A 27,829-nucleotide genomic window follows, 5' to 3' on the forward strand; every position below is an offset into this window, starting at 1 on the left:
CCAAGCCCTTTGAATGTGAGTGGAAAAAGAAATCATCAATGAAAGCTACATAAAAATGACGCTGAGTGTTCCGTTTATTGCTTACTTATTAAAACTAGCTGACGTACACAACCGTAATTTAAACAAAATTGTTTATATTATTAAGGGAAGCCTAGAGCAGGGTCAGTGAACAAATATAAGCTGATTAAGTCAACTGTGCTGATCTGATGCCAATCTGAGCACTTTGGGTAAATGTTTGCCTTGGCCAATGGAATGGGACAGAATGAAAGAAGAGAATTATCTCCCTGGGCACTGCAGAAGTGAGTTAAACAAGTTATGCCAGGTGTCGGGAAGACTGCATTCACCCGGAGTTAAAATTCACACCAGTGTCTCAAAGTGAATGTATCAAAGAGCTGGATTCAAAGACTGATTTAGTAGAGTCACTGGTTAATAAGAGTGATGCATAGCAAATGCACCGTCTGGTACGTAGATTATTTTGGTTTTAAACTTGGATATCCTTTGGTCTCTGTTGAACTGCAAAGGGATCTCTGTGACACAGTGTTGGGTTTACGGTCTAGGTCTGCCATGTTTCCAGGCTCAGCTCACAAATAAACCAAATGAAGGAGGAGTGCCGTTTCCATTACTTGTGTAGCTCCCACACTCAACTTTGCAGTTGTGATCCAAAGTTAGCAATGCATGGAATCAAATTGACTTCAATGGTACAATGGTTCTTTATCATCACGTGTGCATTGCACAGTGAAATTTGTTTTGCATAGATTACACATGCGCCATATTTAGACCCCATTTTTTGGGGCTATTTACACAAAGGAAAATTCTAAAGTTCAAAGTCCATTCCACATGCTGAATGTACTGCTGAATGTACTGGAGTGCCCCATAGGCTGCTACAGGGCCTCCTCCATCACCCTCGACTGACTCGGCCCCTGAACCAACATCCTTTACCTCGCCCGACTGCCTTTGTGTCCCAGTGGGGCACCTCCAGCAGCCTACCTTGAAGGCTCAGGAGGAAATACCCCAGTCCCTTTCCTACCAGCCCACTCCACTCGTCTGTTGTCTGCAGCGGCTCCCTCCTCCTTGTCTCTCTGGTCTTCGGAGCCGAGCTCGGTGCCTTCCGAGTTTTCCCTGTGGGCAGCTACGCCAGACCTGCTGATGGACATGGCCACGGGTGACCCATCGGGTCTGTTGTCATTCACGGTGGCCCGCTGGGTCCATCTTTGTTTGGCTCCACGGCACATCCCGGGAACGTTCTGCCGAGCATCCCAGGAGCGAGGTTTGTTGGATCTTGACAAATAAATATTAAAGAGGCAACTGGAGAGGAGATGATAGGATGGTGGGACAAGCATGGCAGGAACGATATGGGATGCATGAGAATGGCATTTCAACTACACACCTGCATCTCCCTGCTGCCAAACAATGCACGAAGAGTTATGGAAACGGAAATATGTGAGGGACCAAACATATCTATTTGGTGTGCCAAATAAAATGCTGAAAATCATCAACAGGCCAGGTATAGACTGTGAAAAGGAAGAGAGTTAATGGCTTGGGACAGTGAACTTTCATCAGAAATTAATGCGTAAGTTGTTTCCATCTGTTATGTGCTATGATCCCATTAGAACTATACAAGCTAACAGGTAAGGGGTGTGGGAGTCTCATGAAGGCAATTACAAAGTTTCAATCAAATGAAAATAGAAGGAAAAAAGGACAAACATTGCGAGAAAGAGCAATCTGGGAGTTGTGTGAGATACAGGAGGGAGCTGCGCTGCTTTAGAGAGCCAAGAAAAGCTGTAAAAACTGCAACTTCCTGCTTAGACAGTAAGCTGGTCCATTTAAATGATCCTTCCCCAAGATCACTAACCTTATTTCCCTGGATATTTTTCTTTGTCCTCTCCTTCAACACATTCCAGAATCAGCCAATGGTTAGTTGTGGGCTCAACTCTTCCAAATTGTCTTATTAACATTCTGCAGAAAAGTGCCCAGGAAATAAATAAATTGGTGCAGAGAGGCAGAGCAGATTAAAAGTTGCCCAAACCTTCCAGTAGCATGGTTACCATTTTCCTTTTTGAACTGAAAAGATTAGTTGGATCTCCTTTTTTTTTGGAGACTTCAAATAGCTCTTTGGCATCTGACATGAAGCATCATGATGCAAACAACTGCCTCCAGAATCTAGAGTTATTAATTGAAGATTGCTATTTGTACTATGCAGCCAATTCTGCATTGTGTCATTGTGGTGATGACTGATGATGGAGCAATTACTGGAATTCGTTATTTAATGGTCAATTAGAACTTTATTTGGTCACTGCTCTAGATAAATGGAGATAATGTTTCCCCTGCAAGAGATATATTCTGCAAGCCACAAACTCCCACATTTCTTTGCCAAATATTTAGTAATTTTAGTTATTTCTTATCTATTTGTATTTCAAAAAGTAAACATACTTACATACAGCTTGAAGCCCTATGTACATCCCACACTTCAAAAATGCAAAGAATAAATCATCAGTACATTGCAGGATCTTCATCGGATGGCCTTTAGCGACAGCAGTCATCTCAATCTTGGGATATCACCAGAGGAATTTCTCAGGCGGGGTACCTTCAGGTATGGATAGCTTGCTAAGTATTCCAGTATACTGTTCCATTGACAACTCCTGTGATAAAGGAGCAGCCTATAGCAATTACTGCATATTTAGCATAGTAAGATATCTACAGTACGTCATGATGGAAAGCACTATTAAATGGAATTTTACACCTGAGGCTTTGAAGGTGGTGTTGCAGTAGGTGATTGAAATTGTGGCCAAGGAGGTGTGCTTTATGGTATGTCTTAAAAATGGAGAACAAGGGAGTTGAATGACTGAGGGACGGAATTCCAGAGCCTGAGAAACTATAGAGCTGCCTGAGAATGGTGGAAAAAAAAAAATCAGGTATGTGCAAGAAGTCAGAGAAAAAGGAATGCAGAGATCGTAAAAGGCTGCAGGGCCGGATGAGATTACAGAGACTGTGAAACTAATCCACTCCATTTTTCTGAGAGCATTGGCTAAAAGTCTGCAACTATTTCAGATATCTCCAGACCATAGGCATGCAATGGATTTCCAGTCCGCTACTGGAGTAGGATTTCTCCTAAATGATTTGCTAATATCCCCCCCCCCCCCCCCCCCCCCGACATCAGTCTGAAGAAGGGTCCCAACCCGAAACGTCACCTATTCCTTCGCTCCATAGATGCTGCCTCACCCGGTGAGTTTCTCCAGCATTTATGTCTACCTTCGATTTTTTCAGCATCTGCAGTTCTTTCTTAAACAGTAACTTCTCCATGGTTGCTCCTGCATATTGGAGTTTGGAGATTACAGAGCCATGATGAAGAGAATGCAGAGGACTGATCTATAGGCTTCTTCCTGAATCCGGTCACACTGGGCAAGAAAGCAGCAACAACTCTAGTCTACCACAGGTATCTTCATTGCACTCAATGTGTTTCAAACCCAATGCTGGCAGGTTCTGCATGTGACATTGGTCAACATTTATATGACAGGTCAGAGGAGGTGCACCACACATGAATGTGACAGAAACAAATATTCCATTCAATGACCTCTAGCAGCAAACGTTGGGCACTCCACTGTTGAATCATTAAATAGAGGGGCAGGCTGAGGGAATCCCATCCTTCACGCTGCTGAATGAGCTCCAGCAGAGACACGCCGTTATTTTTATTTGATGAACTGGTGCCAGCTCTCCAACGCAATGCACTGGTTCCATTTTCCTACCTTCATTTACCCAATTATATTTCACTTCAGCCCCTGCTCACACTCCTTCACCTCAACCCTCCCGCCCCCGCCCCCTCCCCACCATGAAAGGTCCCGACATGAAACATCACCATTAACTAAGCTGCCTGACCCGATAAGTTACTCCAGCACTTTCGTCTCTTATTTGTAAACCAGCATCTGCTGTTCCTGGTTTCTATATCTTTCATTGCAATGTGAAGGCAAATTACTTAATAGCCTCAGGCTATTCAAACACTGAAAGAGACATGGCCTCAGTTAAATCCTTCAAGTTCTCCCATATCTACTGAGAGCATCCTATTGTGGATGCACAGCCTTCAGACCCCCCCACCCATACACACCCTCCCACCACCCCCAACACACTTCATCAACTCCATCTACATTACATGTAGCACTGCCAAAGGGAAAGCAGCCAACAAATAAGGAGTGTTGTATAGTTGAGGGATCTAGTTGTCAAGGTACATGGTTCAGTGATAGAGGGTCACAGGTAGATGGGGAAGTAAAAAGGCTTTTGGTACATTGGCCATCATCAGTCGGGGTACTAAATATAAAAATTGGGCTGGTTTGTTACAGTTGTACAAAATATTGATGAGGCTACATTTGGAGTATTGTGTTCAGTATTGGTCACCCTGCAATAGGAAGGATACCATTAAGCTGTAAAGCGTGCAGGAGGATGTACATGGGTGTTACCAAGACAAGAGGGACTAAGCTATAGGGAGGGGTTGTACAGGCTAGGACATTATTCCTTTGAATGCAACAGATTGAGGGTGATTTTATAGGTGTATAAAATCAAGAGGGGAATAGATCAAGAAGGTGAATGCACTGTGTTTTTTAGCCAACGTAAAGGAATCAGAAACCAGAGGATATACACAGGTTTAAGGTGAGAGAGGCAAGATTTAATAAAACCCTAAGGGGCAACCTTTTAACTTGGAGGGTGATAGGAAGTTGGAACAAGCTGCCAGAGGAGGTAGTTGAGGAAGGTACTATAACAACATTTAAAAGACACTAGAATATCTATTCAGACAGGAAAAGTTTAGAGGCATATGGGCCAAACATGGGAAATGGGACTAGTTTAGATGGGACATCTTAGTCGACATGGACAAGTTGGACCAAAGAGCCTGTTTTTGTGCTGTATGATTTAATGACTCGCTATGACTTTATAATCAAGGACCACTCACACAAAAGATACAAAAACTTAAAAGGAGGGATATGGATCACATGTGGGCAGAAGGGCCTGTTCCTGTGTTGTACAGGTTTTTCACTGTATCTTGATACATAGAAGCTCCGAGCAGGCCGCGTCCAGTTGCCGGGAACTCGCCAGGCCGGTCCTGCTCGTCCCCCATATATACTAAGATATATATATATATGCCAGATATACTAAGACCCGGTGGGCTATGATAGTTTGACGAGAGGCCAGCCCCTGGTCACTCTCTGCGGCCAGATGCACTAAGACCCAACAAGCCTCGATCAGTTGCAAGGAAGCTGCCGAGCAAGCCCTGGCCTTCCCCGAAGACCAGAGACCTGAAGGAAGGAGCCTGCGATGAAGACGACGGATACGACGGTTGAGGAGCAAGCCTGGTAGGAGAGGGACCAAGGTCTGGCCTACTGCGCCTTCCAGGTCAGCTGCATGTTACACCCCTGGGGAACAAAGGTGGATGGGTGAGGAGATGAACATCGGTTCGCAGGTCGATCCAGACGTCTAAGGAAGGTGATGGCTGGAGGCTTCGCAGCAGCCTGGGGCTTGCCTGGATCGGGCAATGCTTATGAAAACTAGAGGGCGACAGGACTTTGAAAACGGTGTCAAACATGGTGCCTCTTGCATACGGGCTCAATGGACTATTTCTGTACATTGTCACAAGTTCACAAGTTCAAAGAGTAGAATTCGGCCCATCGAGTCTACTCCGTCATTCAATCATGGCTGATCTCAAGGATTCAAGGTTTTAAGGTTTCAAGGTCAGTTTATTGTCACATGTACCAATTAAGATACAGTCAAATTTGAATTACCATACAGCCTTACTAAAAAAAAGCAACAAGACACACGACATAAAAATGAACATAAGCATCCTCCACAGCGGATTCCCCACGTTCCTCACAGTGATGGAAGGCAATAAAGTCTAATCTTCTTCCTCTTTATTCTCCCGCAGTCAGGCCAGGCAAAACATCCCCAGTCGGGAGGATCGAAGCCCCTGCAGCCAGCGGTCGAAGCCCTCGCATCGGGGCGATCGAAGCTCCTGTGTCAGCGTGATCGAAGCTCCCGCGTCAGGGCGGTCTAAGTTCCAGCGGCTTGGAGCTTCCGAAGTTGGTCTCCGACCAGATACAGCGAGCTCTGCAATGTTAAAGTCCTCAGGCGCCCGTGTTTGGAGCGCAGGGGTCGATCCTTGGCAAAGGGATTGCGGCCTGTGGTAAGTCCTGCAGCCTCCTGTGGTGAAGCTCCTGAAGTCGGTCTCCAGCAAAGGCCGCCAACTCCGCGATGTTAGGCCGCAGTGCGGACGGGGATACGATATGGAAAATAAATTGCATCTCCGGCAAGGTAAGGGATTAGAAACACTCTGCCTCCTAATCCCATTTTCCTGCCTTCTCCCCATAACCCTTGACACTTTGCTAATTGGGGGATTGTGCTCGACCGATTGGGAATTTCACTGTGCATTTGCACATGTGACATAAAGCACTATTGAACCATTGAACCAGGAGAATAATACACCAAACCCTGCAGTATCTCTGACCAAGTATTTTGTCAGCCTTCCTACGTTTTTAGGTTTGAGATCATTTTTGGTCAGATTATACACAGGGGAAGCATTTTTGTACATTAATGACATGCTGTTGATCCAGTTAATAACATGATTGAAGGTTTACCGTTTGTAATTAGGTAAAATAATTTCACGGTAAAATTGAAAGTGTTGCTGACAATTTTTTGTTCAAATGTAAGTTGCAATAATACAAGAGTGCAAGTTATTTAATGAGATGGGGTGCTGAGGGTTTAGTAGAGATAATGTAACAAGGCAAGACTCTAGGGTAGGTGCCAGGACTTATGGAGAACAAGCAATGAGCATACATTGCTTCTTTCCCCAGTGTGGACAGATGTTAAAGAGATCTTTAAAATTGAGAAAGATTTCAAGAGAGCGTTTCCATTCAAGGACAGCACGAAACTACAGGTACCACGATTGATAGGTATTGAGAACTTGAGGCTGTATTTTGAAATTATTTTTATCGATATTAAGACGAAGAGCGTTAAAGCAGATTAATTATCCCATTGGAGGTGTGAGCGATAACAAATGGGGTCTGGAAACGTATATCCTCAGGTAATGCTGGAATGAATCAGATTTTTGTAGACATCCAAGCTAGCAGAAGTATTACTGATGGTCAGTGATAGGGCGGCAACTATTGATTAGGAAATTCATGTTTTATGAACATTTCAGCATGTACACAACATTAATGAAATCTTAAAGGACTAATCAATTCAATCTCATGTGAACTGATACTCTCAGCATTTTAGCAACAATAAGCCATGTATGTCTTCAGGAACTATGTAAGAATGGGAGCAATAAAATTATGATAATTTAATTGTAGAATGCCACAGCATGGAGGTAGGTGGATCAACTTCTCTCTAGTTTCTCTATTGTTCCTGAGGGATTGTGGCCAATGGGTTTGCTTTGGGCATATCTGAAGATATTCACTTGGGAAAGCATTAGTTAGGCTTGTTATTAAAATCTCAATTTTAAATTCTTCCCTGAGCAAAGGAAATTGCTAAACAACATAATTGTTTATTTTCTCTCCATTATGCTGTATTCCTTAGAGTATTTAAGTGGTGATTAGCAGCGGTTTGTTTATACTGTTAAAATGAGTTTAGTTTAGAGATACAGCGTGCGGACAGGCCCTTCGGCCCACCGAGTCCGCATCGACCAGCGGCCCCGTATACTAGCCTACACACTAGGGACAATTTACAATTTTTACCAAAGCTAATTAACCTACAAACCTGTATTTTTTTGGAGTGTGGGAGGAATCCGGTGCACCCAGAGGAAACTCACATGGTCACGGGGAGAACATGCCAACTCCGTACACACAGCACCTGTAGTTAGGATCCAACCCGGGTCTCTGGTGGCTGTTGGCCAGCAACACTACTGCTTCGCAACTGTACTGACCTAATCTGGGTTTATTAAGAAGAAGAATCATTTTAAAAACTCTCTTCAGTCCTCCCCATGAGAAACGTGTGTAAAATCACTGAAGGTTAAGGATAAAAAATATTCTGCAGTATTTAATAGGAACAGTTTTTAATGAAAACTTTTGCAAATACTTCAGTGGAAACATGTGCAATGATCTATTTCCTGCTTACACCTGAAACAGAAAGCCCACCTTTCCATATCCGTGGTGTGGAAAAAGGTGGCTTTATCAAGCACAAGCTTTGACAAAGAAATTGCCATGGAATCAAGGAACATTAAGTGCAAAGTAGATGGTATGATACAGGCATAAATCTGCCCCATTCATACATTAATATTTCTATATGGCTGGGAATGCCCGTTGGACTGTTCTATGGTTGTAGAAGGTGCAAATGTAAACCTCTCTTACTTGAACGCTAATATATTATTCAATGCCTCACCTTTTCTTTTCCTGTCTCCTGTTAAGATATCCGATTCATATTGAAATCTGCCTGGAGTTAGCTTTCCTTATAGTTTCCACACTTCTGCAAAAATAAGAAGCACTGAAGACAAATGTGTGGAATCTTCAAGGAAAGGTCTTTTTGCTCTAAAATCTTTGAGTTTAACAGTTGGCTTTCTAATCGATACAGTACAAGACGATACGATACGATAAGACTTTATTCATCCCCAGAGGGAAATTGGTCTGCCGACAGTCACAACACACATGGTACACAAAAAGTTGAAATTAAAAGTGAAAACAAAAAGAAAAAGACAATCGACTGTCGTGTGCACAGCACCTTCACCGGAACAAATGAACACTGGGTGCCCCCTGTTCTCCCACCGTCCCTCATGGCGGTCCCCCCACTTTGGATCCCCATTTTCTTCCCCTCCCCCTTCACACTCATCGACCACGAGGCCCCACCACCACCAAGGCTCCCGTTGCCGCTGAGGCCCGCATTGTCGCCGAGGCTCCCGTTACTGCCGAGGCCCCACTTCCGCTGAGGCACCCACTGCCACCGCCGAGGCTCCCACCACCGTCACCTCTGAGGCTCCTTCGGCCCAGAAAGGCCTCACCGTCCGGCTTCACCGCAGTCCCCTGGGAGACCATTCAAAATGCCACAACAACAATCCTCAGCACTTATTTTTCCCACATTCCGTTGGAACCTAATTTAACTCTGAATGAATTCCCTACAGCTGCAACGCCAAGTTCAGCCATGATATCAGAGGTTACCCTTGAGAATTGGCTTTGAAGGCTTCCTAGTGCCCTCTTGTGGTGGCTAGCACCCCATATAAGAAAGGTCTCAAAGTGCTGGAGTAACTCAGTGGGCCATGCAGTATCTCTGGAGAATATGAATGGGTGACATTTGGGGTCGGGACCCTTCTGAGTTATTCTAGCACTTTGTATCCTTCTTTGTAAACCAGCATCTGCAGTTCCTTGATTTTACATTTTGTTACCCCATATAAGATACTGATTAAAGAGATGCATATTAGGAGAGTAATTGAACACAAGAGAGTGCTGAACCAAAGAAGAGTTAAGGAAGGTGTGACCAAAAACTTGATAGAGGTGGAATTTAAGGAGGGATTCAAAGAGACAATTTCAAACCACAGGCCAGAGGTCTAGAAATCTGGTTGTCAACAATGGGGCAAAGGGAGAGGGCTGGGTAGGAGAAGGTAGTGGAAAATGAAAGAAAAGATACCCTAAGTGGATTTAAGGTTGGAGGTTCAAGGAAAGGTGAGGAAATTAGATTCAAATATTGAAACAAGAAGTTTAAATTGTATAGTGTGTGGGAAGGAATTGCAGATGCTGGTATATACCAAAAATAGACACAAAATTCTGGAGTAACTCAGCGGGTCAGGCAGCATCTCTGGAGGAAGGACTGGGTGATGTTTTGAGTCTGAAGCTGAAGAAGGGGCCTGAAGAAGGGCTCTGATCCAAAATGTCACATTCCTTTTTTCAAGAGATGTTGCCTGATCCGCTGAGTTACTCCAGTAATTTGGTGACTTCCTAATTATATTCAAGTTCAAGTTCATGTTCAATGCCATATACACAAGTACAATGAGGTACAGAGGCAAAGGCAATGAAAAACAAGACATTGGTACAAAAGTAATTAGTAGTGGAAGAGTCTATTGGAGCTTAGGGTTGGGGTCATGTATGTTGGTTCAAGCACATTATACTTGTCGGGACGTAGCTGTTCCTAAACCTGGTGGTGTTGGGCTTCAGACTTCTGTAACTCCAACCTAATGGGAGAAGTGTGAAAGGAGCATGGCTCAGATGGTGATAAACCTTGATGATAGATGGTGCCTTTTTAAGGCAACGCCTCATGTAGATGTTGGGGAAGGCTGTGCCCATAATAGACCAGGTTGAGTTCACACACTCTGCAGTCTCTTGCATTCCTGTAGGTTGGAATTGCCATACCAGGCTATGATGCAACCAGTCAGGATACTTTCTACAGTATATCTGTAAAACTTTGTTGGAGACATAATGAATCTCTTTAAACTTCTAGGAAAGTAGAGATGCTGGTGAGCCTTCTTTGGGATCTATGTTCTGGGCCCAGCACAGGTCATCCTTGGAGTTAATGCCCAGGAATATGAAGCTGCTAACTCTCTCCGCCTCACCAATATAGATTAGCAAGCGGTCTCTCCACTTTTCCTTTTGGAGGTCAACAATCAGTTCCTTGTCTTGTTGACATTAAGTGAGAGGTTGTTGTTGTGACACCACTCCAACATGTGTTTTATCTCTGTTGTGTACAATGATTCATCAGCTCCAGTAATTGGCCCAACCACAATGGTGTTATCATCATATTTATAGGTGGTATTGGAGGGAAGCTTACTAATACCCCTGTCCCACTTACGTTCCCGGAGGTTGCAGGTGGTTGCCGGAGGTTGCAGGTAGTGGAAGCAGGTAGGGAGACTGACAAAAACCTCTGGGAACCGCACAGAAACCTTGGGTGGGGCGTAAAGTCTCCAGAGGTTTCCGTTCAGGTTTCCTAAGTGGGACAGGGGCATTACTGTTACGAGTGTAAAGCGAGTAGAGCATGGGATAACATCTGATATGAGGCTAGCATATGTGGTGGGCAATTACTGGAGAGGATTCTGAGTGATAGTATATATATGTTTTTGGATAGACATCATGGTTTTTGATCAGGGATAGACATCATGGTTTTTGAATAGGAGATCATGTCTTATGAGTCTGATTGAGCTTTTCAAATGTCACTTTTAGGTTAGGTTAAGCAGGGAGTTGTGGGTATAGGGAATGAGCTGCCACAGGAGGTGGTTGAGGCAGGAACTATATCAGAGCCTTGTAACAAAAAAGGTTGACAAGGCTAAAGCCATAGATGTTGTCATATGGACTTCAGCAAGACATTTGATAAGGTAGGCTGCTCTGGAAGGTTAGATTGCATGGGAACCTGCAACCATGGGAGAACTAGCTGACTGGATAGAGAACTGGCTTCATAGAAGGAAACAGAGGGTGGTGGTGGAAGTGTTCAAGAAGGAACTGCAGATGCTGGAAAATCGAAGGTACACAAAATGGAGAAACTCAGCGGGTGCAGCAGCATCTATGGAGCGAAGGAAATAGGTAACGTTTCGGGCCAAAACCCTTCTTCAGACTGATGGTGGAAGGTTGTTTTCAGACTGGAGGCCTGTGACTAGTGGTATGCCTCAGGGATAGTCACTGGGTGCATTGCTATTTGTGGTTTATATCAACGATTTGGATGAGAATATAGAAAACGTGATTATAAGCTTGCAGATGACATTAAAATAGGTAGTATCGGTGATCGTGAAGATGGTTGTCAAAAATTATAGCAGGATGTTGATCAGCTGGGCACGTGATCAAAGCAATGGTGAATTGGGATGTTACAGTTGAACAAGACAGTGATGAAGCGGTAGTTGCTGTCTTGTGTTTATTTTTTGTCACCCTACTATAGGATGGATGTCAGTAAGTTGGGAAGACTGCACTGAAGATTTACAAGGATATTGCCAGGACTTGAAGGCCTGAGTTCTGAGGAGAGGCTGGGCAGGCGAGGACTTTATGCATTAGCGTACAGGAGGCTAATGGAGTGATGTTATAGAGGTGTAATAAAATCATGAGGGGGATACATAGGGTGAATGTCTTTTACCTTGAGTTGGACATAGTTTTAAGGTGTGGGGAAAGATTTAATAGGAACCTGAGGGGTAACATTTTCAAGTGGGGAGTGGTGGGTGGAGAGATAAGTTTTTTTGGCCTTCCATCACAGCGATGTGATGGATGTTTATGTACATTATGTTGTGTCTTGGGTCTATTTGTTTGTAATGTATGGCTGCAGAAACGGCATTTCGTTTGGACCTCAAGGGGTCCAAATGACAATTAAATTGAATCTTGAATCTTGAATTTTGGGTATAGGGAATGAGCTGCCACAGGACGTGGTTGAGGCAGGTACTATATCAACATTTTAACAAAAATTTAGACAGGAACATGGATCAGATAGATATGGATCAAACGCGGGCAGGTGAGGCTAGCGTAGATGGGGCATCCTGATCTGCATGGGCAAGTTAGACTGTCTTGATACTGGTTGATCACGGCCTACTGGCCCATGTTGTATGACTCTGTGACTCAATAAACATACAGCTTTGAGGTGAACTGTGCTGATGGTCAATCCGGAGGAAATGCTGTCACCGATCTGTGCTGATTCGGGGTGTCCGATGAGAAAATCAAGGATCCAGTTGCAAAGGGAAAGTTCAGAGCTCAGTGATGAGTTTGGAGGGGATAACATGTTCAGCGCCAAGCTGTTGTCGATAAACAACAGGCTGGTGTACTGTTATCCATATAATCCAGAGCACAGTGAAAAGCGAGTAAGATAGCACCTGCTGTTGACCTGTTATGGTGATAGGCATGTTGATGCAGTTCCAGGTTATTTGTGAGGCAATACACTCTGCTGCCAGGCTCTGCACAGAGTCTAACAGTGGAGCAACAGTTCACTAGAATCGCCCAGAAATTAAACAGGGATTCTGCTCCATGGTCTTGCACCTTACACCAACTCCACGTTTGTTCATTTCAGTCGCATTTTTACAAAGTGAGGAAAAGCGTTAAAAAAGAACATTTTTTAAAAACTATCTGCAAATCATGTTTTCAATATTTAACGTTCTGACACTTTCATACGATTTTACCTTCTTAAAACAAATCACAATTTTTAATCACTGAATCAATATTTAATAGTTTTATGAATTTTCCTAGTGTAAGGGATATTCAGGAGCATTGAAAAATCTGAACACATTTAAAACTGAGAATGAGGTTTTTCCATCTGTTAAAGCTTGTCTCAGTCGTGATGTGGAGCTTTATTCTGGTCTGCCCAGTTGATTAACTGTGGCATTAATGGAGCTAAAGAATGAAAGAGGCATACAGTGAGGTAACAGGCCCTGTGATCTGTTGAGTCCATGTCGATCATCAGACACCTATTTATATTAATCCTACTTTATTCTCCCTACATTCCCACCAATTCCTCCTAAATTCTCCCACACGTACACACAAGGGACAATTTACAATGGCCAATTGACCTCCCAATCTGCATGTCCTTAGGTGGAGCAACCCACGGAGCAACCCACAAACCCACAGGGAGAACATGCAAACTTCACACAGACAGCATCCGAGGTGATGATTAAACCTTTGATGCTGTTGGGTAGGACCTCTACTAGCTGTGTCATTGCGCAACAACTGATGAGTTTTTCAAGGACACATATGAGATTATTTTGGAAGATTTGTGTATCTCAGAGGATGACAATGTTGCTCAGTAAGATTCATGTCAACTCAATCTATTGTTTCAGAGGCTGCGGGAGGGAGAAGCAAGGATGTTTTCTCCTGATACATGGAGTATCATTTACATGCTTCAGTGGTGTGGTAATACCAGAGTGAAAAAGGATTTGCCCAAAAGATAAGCAAATGAAGTATCCAAGAACATTGGAGACGGGCCTAGTTTGCCAGGCAAAGGAGGCATTGATGGAGTATTTTGAAGAGGGGAACAATACCTGAGGAAAGGGGCCCATTTATCTTATGGGCTAGGCTGGCAAACAGATCATTATGATGCCTGCATTTATGATGTAGAGGATGCAATGTCGAGAGCTCAGCTCAGGTCTTTATGGGAAGACATAACAATTGAATCTGTTCCAATAATTAATCGTGTATTTATAACATTTGTTTCATTCAGTAATACATTATGTAATAACATACTCAAAAATATCTTGAAATGTGTAAACGTGAAGGTGACCATGAATTGTTCTTGTATTCTTCAACAATAGAAGTCAACAATTAATTTTATTGAAGCATCATTGGTAAGTACAATTTTGGTCGCCCAATTATAGGAAGGATGTCAACAAAATAGAGAGAGTACAGAGGAGATTTACTAGAATGTTGCCTGGGTTTCAGCAACTAAGTTACAGAGAAAGGTTGAATAAGTTAGGTCTTTGTTCTTTGGAGCGCAGAAGGTTAAGGGGGGACTTGATAGAGGTCTTTAAAATGATGAGAGGGATAGACAGAGTTGACGTGGATAAGCTTTTCCCATTGAGAGTAAGGAAGATTCAAACAAGAGGACATGACTTTAGAATTAAGGGGCAGAAGTTTAGGGGTAACATGAGGGGGAACTTCTTTACTCAGAGAGTGGTGGCTGTGTGGAATGAGCTTCCAGTGGAAGTGGTGGAGGCAGGTTTGATTTTATCATTTAAAAATAAATTGGATAGGTATATGGATGGGAAAGGAATGGAGGGTGATGGTCTGATTGCAGGTAGATGGGACTAGGGGAGAATAAGTGTTCAGCACGGACTTGTAGGGCCGAGATGGCCTGTTTCCGTGCTGTAATTGTTATATGGTTATATGGTTGTATGGTTGTGTCATTATATGGGGATGAGGCTGTGAAGGGATACTCTTCACTTGCTTGCTTGAGTGTAGCCTCAAGCAACTTGACATCACCCAAGTCATAGAAAGCTGAAGGATTTGCATCCTCTCCACCATCTCACACATTCACTGGGTTCACACCGCCTCACAATTCCTGTCGCTTTGCGCCATCTGCAAAGGGCCCCAGCAAATGCACCAACAATTATCATATGCAACTGCACTATGGCAACACTGACAGCTCCTCTGAAATCTGCAATCTCTATCCCCTAAACAATATTCTCACATTTGTCATGTCTTGGACAGTGATGGCGGTTCTTCTGTTGCCTTTGGGTCTGAATACAGGAATGTCTTAAACAATATTGAGAGAGCACCTTCACCATGAGGACAGCAGCAGTTCAAGAGGGTGGATCAACACCATCATGTACAGAGAAAGTAGGGATGGGTAATGCAAGCCACTCAACTTCCTGTGTCAGAACAACAAAATAAATAGTGTCTGCAATTCCTGCATGCAATGGACAAAATGAGTGTTCACCCCTTCAGTTCCTAGTGTACCATTGAATTTCTGATTTTCTGCTGTGCTGACGATCTTTCTAATTACGATTTAATGATAACGGCGGTCGAATTTTACCAGGCAAGTAAATGGGACGCACTGCGCAGACTGCCATCTATGCTGTCACAAGAAAATCGAATCTACCCAGCATGAAGGGAGAGTATCTTATCTTGATCATTTTTGTTCCAATATACTCAAACACACACAGACACACATGCATGCACGTGCACATATGCACACAAACACACATAAACCAAAGTATGAAATATAATGCACATAAACACACATGATCGCACACATACACACACGTGCCTGTGCACATGCATGTGTGCAAACATGCGCACAGCTGTGCATGCGAGCATAAGAATGTTTGCACCATGCACACACATTCACACACAAAACACACAATGTACAAATATGCACATTCATACGCACATATACATACAAACAAAATACACACACACAAAATGTTAAATATCCCCATTTCAAGATCATGAGATTTACTGAGAAATTAATGTGGTCATTCCCTTGGGAAATTCTGCGGCAACAAACTGTAAAATCAGAAGGGTCAACCCACAAACACATAAAAACATTTTACAAAATTATATGCAGCTTAAGGTTTTGTAGGATGTAATCAGTTTGCATAAAAAAGAATTCAAACATGCTGCCAGCTATTCACTTTACAATTGACAACCTCTACTTAAGAGCTCAAAGCAAATTGCTCAGTAACATCTGAAGGTATCATTTTCTGAAAGTATAGTTCATGAAATAGTGAGCAGGGGATGAATTATGGCACCTTTTCTCTTTCATTCTACTGGAAGTTGCAAGATGTTTGAGTGAATAATTGAAATAGAGGATTTACATAACTTGAAAACACACAGGCAAATGATTGTTATAAATGTTTAAGGATCTCATTTAAGAATCTGTGCCCTATTTATAATTCCGGGTGAAAGCTGAAAGGTTATTATTGGAGTCAGAAAGAAAGCACATATTGTTAAAATTGAATTCTTCTTTTGAAGGACAATTACAGGCACAGGGACAACAGACAGGCTCCACTGTCAGAGTGAGGCCACACGTAAACTGGAAGAATAGCACCTTGTTTTGCACTTGGCTAGGCTACAATCCAATAGCATGAAATCCGAATTCTCCAATTTCAGATAAAATTCTCATCTACCCAGTCCACCCTCCCCCAACCCCTTCACACTCGCCTTTCTTTCCACTACCACAGCGCTGATCGCCAAGATCCTTTCCCCTCCTCCATCATATGCCTTCTCTCCTTACTCTATTTTCCCCATTTTCCTCCCTGCTCTCTACCACCCACATGTTCTTCATCCCATTTCCTATCCTCTTAGAAGGATGAGGGGGTACTCACCATCAACTCCACTCCATCAGTCTGAAGAAGAGTCCTAATCGAAAACATCTTCTGTCATTTTTGCCTCATAGATGCTGCATGGCCTGTTGATCTCATCCAGCAGTTTGCTTTTCCCTCTCCACTCACTGCTTTAGATAACCAAGTAGCAAACAGGTACATTGTACACTGTCCTGATAATGGTCCCTCAACAAACTCAGCACATTCCCTCCTGCCGCTCTGATTTGCTGCTCCTACAAGACCTTTGGGGTGTGTGTTGTGAGTTTACTGTCTATTGGGCTGAAGTTGTGGTTATTTTGGGCTGTAGATTTGCGCTTTGACCTTAGAAAAAGTACCCTTTGCAGCTAAAGGTTCAAACAGGATTTAACCACCTCTCTGAAGAGAACCCACTGTGTGGCTTGGCTTCCCCATCCCCCCTGTTAAAATATTTACTGCACTGTTGAAGTGTGGAGGTGGAGGGGGATTGTCCATGCATAGTAAAAATGAGTTACGTAGGGCCAGGGATTTGGAAATGGTCAAAGAGGCAGAGAACGTGGTGTAAGGGGGAAGGGTTAGTGTTCATGGAGAAAGGACTGCATCAAGGCAGAAAGAACTAATCTGCAGATAGCAATGGAGTTGGTCCATTTTCTCTTTCCTGCTACATTCCTCCTGCATAAAATAATAGTCCATGTATCATTCTTTAATTCTAACCTAAAATAATGGCTTTACTATATAGAAACACAAAACTGCAGGTGCTGGTTTACCAAGGAAATATACAAAATGCTGGAGCAACTCAATGGGTCATGTAGCATCCCTGGAGAACACAGATAGGCGATGATTCAGGTCATGAACCTTCTTCAGACTGATACCTATAGCTATGTGGGCAGCACTGTGGCAAAGCACTAGAGTTGCTGCCTTCCAGCACCTACAGTGCCAGAGACCTGGGTTCGATTCTGACTACGGGTGCGGTCTGTATGGAGTTTGTGTGTTATCCCCATGACCGCGTGAGATTTCTCCGAGATCTTCGGTTTTCTCCCACACTCCAAAGACGTACATGTTTGTAGGTTATTGGCTTGGCATAAATGTAAATTGTCCCTAGTGTGTGTAGGATAGTACTACTGTGCAGGGATCAGTGGTCAGCGTGGACTTGGTGGGCCGAAGAGCCTGTTTCAGCTCTGTATTTCTAAACTAAACTAAACTAAACTATAAAGTCCATGTGACTATTTGGATAACTATATCGTCCATTTCCAGTACTGCAATACTGCCTCATGTTTCCTTTATTCCTTCATTATCTATCCCAAACGCTTTGGACCCAGAAATATTAAGGTTCCTAATACTCTGCTTCTCTCTGCTGGTCTTTAGTATTGCCGCTATATTACGACAGAATCACGGAAAACTGGAACATGTGTAAACCATTCAGCCCTTTGGGACCACTCCATCATTCACTGCAATTGTAACTGATCCTCAATGTTACTGCCATATTCCTGGTCTCTCCCCATACCCCTTGATGCCTTGACCGTCTCATGATCTTATGCACATATCACCCCAAGCTGCTTCACATCTTCTCTTCTGATCCCTCCTAATCGTAATAGTTTCTTTAGACCAGTGATGTATAACCACGCAATGTAATGCTCTTCTCTGTGATGTCTACCTCTGCCAGTAAGGACAGAGTGACCAGAATACAGCTATCCCATGGTCACACTGAACATAATAGGAATTTAATGCGATCATAATGTACTTCGGATAGAGTGATCATTGTTTCATATCCCAATTATTTGACTAAAAATAGACTTTAAGGCAATAATGGAAGATATCCAATTCTATAGGACCTTTCATGACTGTAATGAGCTGAGTCGAACACATATCAAGATACAACACATGTTTATTAACATGTTGGACTGCAGGAACACAGGGTTGCTGGTAATATGTCGAAAGTCCCATCATTTTGCAAAGTTTTTGAAAGCTTGGCTAGTGAACTGTCTGTCGTTGTCAGACAGAAGACGTGCAGGGGAGCCGTGCATGGAGTGGTGATGCTGCAACTTCTCAATAACCGCTTCAGAAGTAATGTTTTGAAGTAAGTCAATTTCGAATCAGCCCGAGTAAGAGTCAACAAAAAACAGACAGTGTTTTCCGTGCCATTCAAATATGTCAGTGGCTAACGTGGACCACGGGAGAGGAGGGACCGGGTGCAGCAGTAAAGGCTGCTTCTGCTGATATGGTGTCACGCTTTTGCAGATGGCGCAAACTTCTGTTCTTTCGTGTATGTACTTGGTCATACCAGGCCAGTAAAACATGCTTTGTGCCCTTTGTAGGATTGCCTCCACGCCGGGGTGCCCCCTGTGCATGGCGTCGAAGTATGTGTCCCGGAGGACAGCTGGCCCTTAACTATAATCCCGTCCTGTAATACCAATTTGTCACAAACCAGGAAGCATGGGCGGATTGCGAGCGGGTTGTATTGTTTATCTGGCCAGCCACCCGATGACTGCAGACAGCAATTGTAAAGTCTCAACAGCAGCCTTGTGTTCTGCTAGGCTGCTTAGGTAATCAGTCGTAACATATGATACCTTCATTACTGAGAACTGGTCCTGTTCAGAGAGTTGTTGTTCGTTGGTTTTGCGTGGGGCTCTTGATAGCGTGTCAGCTATGTGCATGTCTTTGCCTTTCTTATAGACCATGTTGAAATCAAATCGCTGCAGCTGCATCATCATTCATTGTAGTCGTGGATGGATTTGTTCAAAATAGTGACCAGTGGCTGGTGGTCAGTTTCTATAGTCACAGACTTCCAAAAAATAAATTTCTTGAATTTTGTGCAGGCGAAAACTACTGCGAGCAATTCTTTTTTGATCTGGGTGTAACGTTGTTCAGTGTCAGTTATTGTGCGAGAGGCATAAGAAATGGGCTTGCAGTCGTCATCGGTAGTGGTCTGCAGGCATGCAGCGCCAAGTCCGTACTGAGACACATCGCAGGTGAGCGTTACTGGTAACTCCAAAGCAAAGTAGGCAAGAGTAGATGCGCTAGCCAGCTCCAATTGGAAAGTGTCAAAAGCTCTTTGGTGCTGCGGATACTAGGACCATGCAGTGTCCTTGTGTGTCAGTTCTCGCAAGGGGGGGCAGATATGTCGTTGAGGTTGGGAATAAATTTCCCCAGGTAGTTGACCATTCCAAGGACCCTTTGAGGGCTTACGGTATCAGCAGGAACCGGCATTTCATTGATAGCAGGCTCAAATGTGAAATTGTCGGCATGATTAATTGCCTCAGGTCCCGCTAAGTTGAGCATTACAGAAGCACGCACATTGTGGGGGGGGGGTCATTGCGATGAACGATACGAGCATAATGAGTGTAGTCTCGCTCGAAAAGACGGCAGCATTCAGCAATGTCAGAGCCAAAGATTAGAGAACTAGGATGGCGACACAAATTTGCCATGATGTATATAGTAGGGACATAAACTAATTTAAAAAAACAAAACCCGATAAACATGAACGCGGTGGGAAAGATTCACTCCCTGACACCATGTAATGAGCTGTCAAACACATATCACGATACAACACATGTTTATTAAATCTACTTACAGCATAGATCTACAGGACATTACATTTTCTAGCAGCTACTCGTACTAACTAGCGTAGGCAAGCTCTTGATAATATAAAGTGCATAATAGGCGGAGTCACTACTAACAAGCACTATAATTGGCTAGTAGGAAATAGCCAATCTACAATGACCACAGGAGTATCCACAATATCTCTGACCAAATAAAAATTACTTTTCCCAGATGTAGATTAAATTATTTTCCATGTAGAAAATCATTGCAGCTAATATGCGCAGAGCAAGTCCTTAATCAGCTAAAATAACATGCTGAGATACAAGGTCGGATTTAGTTTAGTTAGGAGATACAGTACAGAAAGAGGCCCTTTGGCCCACTGAGTCTGTGCCGACCAGTAATCCCCATACACTAGCACTATCATACACACAGGGCCCATTTATAATTTCTACCAAAGTCAATCAACCTACAAACCTGTACATGTTTGGAATGTTAGAGGAAATCAGAGCATCTGGAGAAAATCCATGTGATCATTGGGAGAAAGTACAAACTCCATATAGACAGTACCTATAGTCAGGATTGAACCCAGGTTTCTGGCGCTGTAAGGCAGCAACTCTACCACTGCACCGCCATGCCACCCTAATGTACTGCATTTTTTGCACTCAGTCAATACTTCACTCCCTTTAATTTAAATTCAGGAAAAATTCCATTCTTTTTCCTGATTTGCCTCCTGAAGATGATGGCTCTTTAGAGTATATTTCCATGGGTTCTCCAATGCTAGATACCATTTGATTTATGGGAAAGGGTGGGGGGTTCACTCTGGTTAGAAGGTGAATTGGATTTTCTATATCAATATAAAACCAATACTCAAGGTTCATTCAATTTCAATTCAACTTTATTGTCATTGCACAGATACAAGTATGGGTACAGCGAAATGCAGTTTAGCATCATCCAACTCGACCCAAATGTGCAGTGCCTTCAATGTGCACCATCCACATTGATTAGCCTAGCTACTCACCATGACCTTTTATACCGCATCTCCTTCCCTGCAGCATTCATCAAGAAGTATGGGACCATCAATTATATGGGAACACAGTGATCGCCAAATGCTCTTTCAAACCATGTATTCCTTGTATGACATATGATGCCATTCCTTCATCCCTCCTCGGTCAGAACCTGGATATTTTCTTCCTCACACTCCCACCGCAAGAGAACTCTATCTTGGAGGAGACACAAGGAGTGTGATGGCCCAAGCCCCCAGCCCCCTATCACCTTCTCAAGGTTGATCAATATGTTCTCTCTCTCCCAAGCAAGAAAAACACTTTATCCCATCTCTTCTACATTCTCTCCAATGAACTCAGGTTAGATGACCTAACACAGGGTTAACCCAGCGCCTACAATGACATACAGTGCCATTAATTAACCACATCAAGTGGACTGTTATTCCAAAAGAACAGTGAAGCATCTCACATCTGGTTTCTTGTTCTAATCTTGTAACCCAAATCTAACAAGGTTTATGATTGCATAATGTAATTTGTGCTTGTGGAACACTTACTGAACTCTGGCTCAGAAATAATAGGGAATCATCTGACCAGGTTGCAGTAAAGCCCTTGTTAATAAAAAGAACGTATTATAAATGACAATGAGTTGTCGTTTATAATATGTGTCAAGAAACTTAAATAAAGAAAGGTTTTCAATAAAGATTATGAAATCGAGAAGATGTGAAATGTCAGAAGGATTATTGTCATTCTAATCCTTGAATATATGTTGTGTTTAATATACTTTCCTCCTAACTAAGATACACTCAAAAAGCATACAACTAAGCAAAAGTGAAATTCTACTCGAAGAAGCTTGCTCTTTGGTGAAGTAAGCGGAGGGTTCCCGTTTCATATCTGCTCTATTCTATAGCATTTGAATACTGATCCACAGTCTCTCTCTCTCTCTCGCCCTGTTCCATAGAATGCTCTGAAAGGACTCGAGCATCTTCATAACAATAAAACCAGATTTTACCAGCTTTAATTCAATCCACAGACATCTCAATCAAAATCAACGTTCAGAATTTTCTGAGGACATCCCAATAAAATACATGTTTTTGTGCCAAACATTAGGTCATGCTTGAGACCTCCTTCCAAACACGCTGTTGTGATATTCAAAATTACACTGACTGAAACGCCACACTTAGCTAAGCGCGAATTTGTCTATTTTAATGCATTGAAAGACATCTCACCTCTCTAAATCTGTCAAATCCTTCTCTTGTCTTCCAGCATCATTCTTCTTTTCAATCTCTCTGTTATTAAATTGGTGGAGATGCAGACAGTGAAGAAGGCTGCCATAGGATACAGTGGAAAACTGTTCAGTTACACATATAGGTGGAGTGTCATCTAAGCACGTGTGAGGTGTTGCGCTTTGGAAGGATGAATGTAGGGGGGGAGATTAATGGCAAGATCTGTAACAGCATTGATGTGCAGAGAGATCTTGAGGTCCAAATCCATAGCTCAGTGAAAGTAACAGCACAAGTAAACAGAGTGGTAAAGAGGGCATATGGTACGCTTGTTTCCATCAGTTGCGGCATTGGGTATCAGAGTCAGGAAGTCATGTTGTTGCTTTGTAAAAATTTGGTTATGCCACATTTGTGTTCAGTCTGGTCTTCCAGAACGATATGGAGACTTTGGAGAGGGTGCAGATGAGATTTATCAGAATTTTGCTCAGAACAGATTGTAATAGCGGAAAGGAAAGTTTGGACTTTATCTGCAGCGTTGGAGGTTGAGGAGAGACCTGATAGAAGTATATAAAATTAGGTGAGAAATAGGTAGGGTAGCCAATACCTTTATTCTCAGAGTGGAATTATCAAATACTAGAGGGCAGAGCTTAAAGGTCAGAGGGGAAATGTTTAAAGGAAATGCACGGGCAGGATTTTTTTACAGAGAGTGGCGAGTGACTGAAATGTGCTGCCAGGGGAGGTGGGGTAGAAGCAGCTGTGATATGGCATTTAAGAGGTTTATAGATAGGCACATAGATATGCAGGGAATGGAGGGATATGGATCATGGCCAGGCAGTGAAGATTAGTTTAACTTGGAAACATGTTTGGCACTGACATTGTGGGCCGGAGGGCCTGTTCCTGTGCTGTACTGTTCCATGTTCTATGTTCCATATTATTTACATTAACTGTAAACAAGCTCCGCCTGACTCCATCTTCCCATTTTATTGAATCTTTGCCATGTGAATCTCCATGTTCTGGCACATGGTGAATAAATTTGTCATTGCTCTCTCCAGTCCTCAGGACTTTAGTTAGATCATGTTGCTCATTGTCTTGATTTGAAAGGGAACAGTGACCACACATTCTAAACCTTTCATCAAGGTTAATATCTGTCCAAATGAATGAACCCTGAATACTACTTCAAACAGGCACCATTCTGACAGTGATCACTGTGACTTGAGCATCATATTGTCATCTTCGTTCTTCAGTAAAAGAACGGACGGGAGCCTGATTGCAGCCCTCTGAATGTTAGCAGTGGGCACATTTCACATATAGTTATTAAACAAGGAATAACTGCATAACCAGGGCATGAGTTGCTCGGTAACTGGTTACCCAAATGAACCCTGACCCTTCAAACAGGCAACATGAGCCAACTTGCATGATCTTTCATAAAAGACCCGGGACTTTGCAGCCCTCTGAATCACTAGGATTTTTAAAGTGACTCGGTATGAAAAAGCATCCTTCGTAACCCACTTCTGTAATCACTGTAATCACTGTGCTTTGCATTCACATACAGTATGTACACAATGATAATTATTGGTCAAATAAGATGCGCTGCATTTGATTTGGATCAAGTCCTGACGTGACCTTCTCAGAAGGTGTAATGATGCTGCATGTACATCATTTTTTTTTTTTTAATCTTGGAGGAATGGGACATAACGACGATTCATCACAGGAAAAGAGGGCTTTCATCTTTTCACTTCTCATTCAGCAGAAATAATGGAACAAAAGCCCTCTTTGTCTGCTGGTCAGCATTGTCCTATGTGAAATGCTTTGGTTGACATCGTCTGTGGTCTGGCAGAGCAGGGTTCTGGCACTGATGGCACTGATGGTATTTTGATATGAACAAATAATTCTTTAAATCCTGCCAATTAAGTTTATTTTCCCACTTGTGGACAGGTGTCTGTTTTCCTTCTGCAGAATTTAATCAGTGCAGTTGCGAGGCTGATACAGTGCAGCTGAAAGTAGCCTTCCTGCCCCAGTGGCTGATCCCACCATCAATGCCCACAATGCAACATCAGTCACACGATGCTACAACCTCCAAATAAGCTCTGAACTACATAGACTTGGAGACATTGGTTTTGTCTTTTTGTACTATTATTGTTTGTTTCTTTCTATGTGTATGTATGTATGTATGTATGTATGTATGTATGTATGTATGTATGTATGTATGTATGTATGTATGTATATATGTATGTATGTATGTATGTGTACAGTATATGTATATGCAAACATTGAACTTCTTTTCTCATTTATTATATTGTTTGCAGAGTACTATGTTTACATATGTTGTTGAGCTGCAGCAAGTAAGAATTATATTGTTCTGTCTGGGACGTATGCCAATAAAACACTCTTCACTCTTGAACTTTGCATCATGTCCCATGGCACCCTTCTCCAACAATTATCGGTCTATCCCGGAAAGCCATCTCCACAGCACTCAGTGAGAGAGAACGCCAGATTGCCCTTCCTCTAAGAAAGTCCTTTCTAATTTCCCTCCAAGAATACCAAGTTCAAATAACAACTATGCAGCAGAGATGAAAAGGCATTGCAGAGAAGCTCTGTGACATCTGCTATTCTCGTACCATCCAACATGCCCTGGTTGCATCAGCCATGTACAAGCAAGAGTGGGGGAACAACATAGTAAAAGAATGTCGATTTAGTAACCACCTGAGAGTCAGTTCAGGGTTTCTTTAATCTTTCCGCTCATGCCATTTTTCTGTGGAATCGATTATGAGCATTTTCTCCTCTTTCATCAAGTAAGGTAGTGACCATAAAAGTTAATTACATCGTTGGAGACCGACCGCTGTGTCTGTGCTGGCAGTTTGAAGGAGTAATTCAATCTCAATCCCTGCTTTGCCATCTCAAAGGAACCTGTGTTTTTTTACTTTGCTCCAATCTGCAGCCACTGTGGAGTGATTTGCTGAATTTTATTGCAACATAATCTCTGCTAGTGATCTCAAAATAAATGAGATTTCTTTATCTTAAAACCTCGTTCTCCCAGAGGCCGAGAAAAAAAAATCCACACCCTCTGTCCAGCCAACCTCTGTTGCATTTTTGGAACGGGAATTTTTGGATACCCTCTAGCACAATATTAGTGTGTACTTGAATTAAAAATATATACTTTTTGATTAATATTAAACTGCAATTAATAGTCTTTCAACTTTAATAAAAAGATAAACATCAGCATTTGTGCTTTCAATAGGATAATAAGTCACTCACTTTACCAAAAATCTACCTCAATAAAGAATTATCTTCTTTATCCATTTAAATGTATGTCATAGTTTGCATCTGTTTTTCTTCCAACTCCTAGTTCCTGTCAGGACTTTTCTCTCACCTACACCAACTATTTCCCTAAGATAACACTCTTGCCTCAATCATTATACCTGTGTGGATCTCAGGTGTATGTAGAGGATCCCATGGGTTTGAATCAGGCCAAGGAAGTAATCCATGATATGCTGGGGAATATTCTACTGTCGGTGAGATCTTGCTGTGTTCAAATTGACGGCAAAGTTACCAAGGTGATGACACTCTCTGAATGTAGTTAATTGGTTGTAAAGTGCTTTGGGTTGCTCTAAAATCATGAAATGTTGATTGAAAGTTGAAAGTTTTTCTCTATTGCTCCCCTCAGAGGCCAGCTTGGAGAATTGCTGGCGTGAATGAAGACGAACCTGGTGGGCTGCCCGCAGCCACGTGCAGAGGCAGGCCCGGCTTGCCGCTGCAAATAAGGACCCGGTGGGCCGCTGCCTGCAGGAGAAGCTCGGATGCTCGCATGGCCCCCAAGACTGGTCGAAGAGGAGAGAGTCACTGGCGATAACGGATGTGAGGACTGGGTCGGTAGGAGAGGTCATAAGGTCATAAGGAATAGGAGTAGAATGAAGCCATTCAGCACATCAAGTATACTCCACCATTCAATCATGGCTGATCTATCTCTCCCTCCTAACCCCATTCTCTTATCTTCTCTACATAACCTCTGACACTTGAGAGGGACTGGTTATTGCCTCCGATGCTTTCAAGGTTGGCTGTGGGAGGCACCCACGGGACACAAAGGTCAGGTGAGGAGAGAGACGTTGGTTCGGGGGTCGCACCAGTTGAGGGCGACGGAGGAGGCCCTGCAGCAGACTGGGGCTTATCTGGGCTTACTTGGACCAGGGTCGCTCTGGTACATTCAACATGCGGACTTTGGATATTTTAATTTTGTAAATGGCGCCAAAATATGGTGACTGGGCATGTGTGGGCTATGCAATGCTATCTGTCTCACCTCTATGTGTTTGACTTTGAGTTTCTATGGAAACTGGAGCAGCCCAGAAGTTTGCCTGACATAACCCAAGTACTATTGAGTCAAACCTCTTTAAGACCACATCCACCCAATCGTGGGGTTGAGCGGCCTTGAGAATTTTATAATGCTGTTGTGTTTAGGAGTGCTACATCAGTTTAAAGCTGACAAGGTCATCTCTTCATCCATTTGCATTGGGTTCCCAATTTGTGCTGCCACATTAGAAAGTTTACAAGTACAATTGAAAATAGTTTGCCAAACAATCTTTGTGAACTGTGTGTCTCAATAACATAAACTGTGCTATAAATCTAAAATGTGTTTCCACCACTGGTCCTAGCTTTACATCATACTAAAAGAATTCTTTGCTCAAAGGGACGGAAATTTATTGTAACACAGAGCAGTGACGCCTGGCCAATAACTTCTCTCAGTCATATCTTACTGAAGCAAACTTGATCCATAGAAATGTTTGGCAAAGGTAGAGCTTTGTTCGAGCTTTCAATATGAAAAATAAATCAGGGAGACAATGACCCAGTTAGCAGCGGCTGGTGATAAATACAGAGACGCAGTGTCAATTGCACATAATCTCAGGTTCCTCTTTGATATAAATATTCACAGCTCTGAGTGCAACTCTGTACACACATACACAGGGTGTGGGTGACCAGACTGGAGCTTGTGGAACTTGAAACTTCAAGGAGTGACAGAATACTGAGCCAAAACTCTTACAGGCTCCAGAAACATTCCAGAACACATTTCAGTTCATTGGTGGTGAGCTGTGGCCCAGTCCATATCACTCTTAGAACACAAAATGAATGAATGAAAACTTTATTGTCATTCAGATATACACCTAGACACAGTGCACCTTGAACGAAATTTCGTTGCATTTGACTCTCCAAAATCAGTTAAAAGTTAAAAGTTCCAGGTGCGTCCATAAAAATGCGTCATGCGCATGGTTCTGTAAAATAAATATATATTAAAAGTTTTTAAAAGTGACGATATTTAAAAAGTTCTAGCCTCGGTTTTTTGATTGTTCAGTAATCTTATGGCCTGGGGGATGAAGCTGTTGCAGAACCTGGTTGTCCCGCTCTTCATGCTGCGGTACCTCCTCCCAGAG

General features: G+C 42.8%; 1 long non-coding RNA gene across 1 annotated transcript; it reads left to right on the plus strand.

Moving 5' to 3' along the window:
• The first annotated feature begins 3,177 nt into the window (after positions 1–3,177).
• Positions 3,178–27,829, plus strand: LOC129698973 (uncharacterized). The gene is made up of 3 exons (XR_008723756.1): positions 3,178–3,433; positions 5,903–6,288; positions 26,074–27,829. It is a non-coding gene; the product is annotated as an uncharacterized LOC129698973 (long non-coding RNA).

This window comes from Leucoraja erinacea, chromosome 7 (assembly GCF_028641065.1).
Source record: "Leucoraja erinacea ecotype New England chromosome 7, Leri_hhj_1, whole genome shotgun sequence".
In the NCBI taxonomy this organism is placed as follows: domain Eukaryota; kingdom Metazoa; phylum Chordata; class Chondrichthyes; order Rajiformes; family Rajidae; genus Leucoraja; species Leucoraja erinaceus.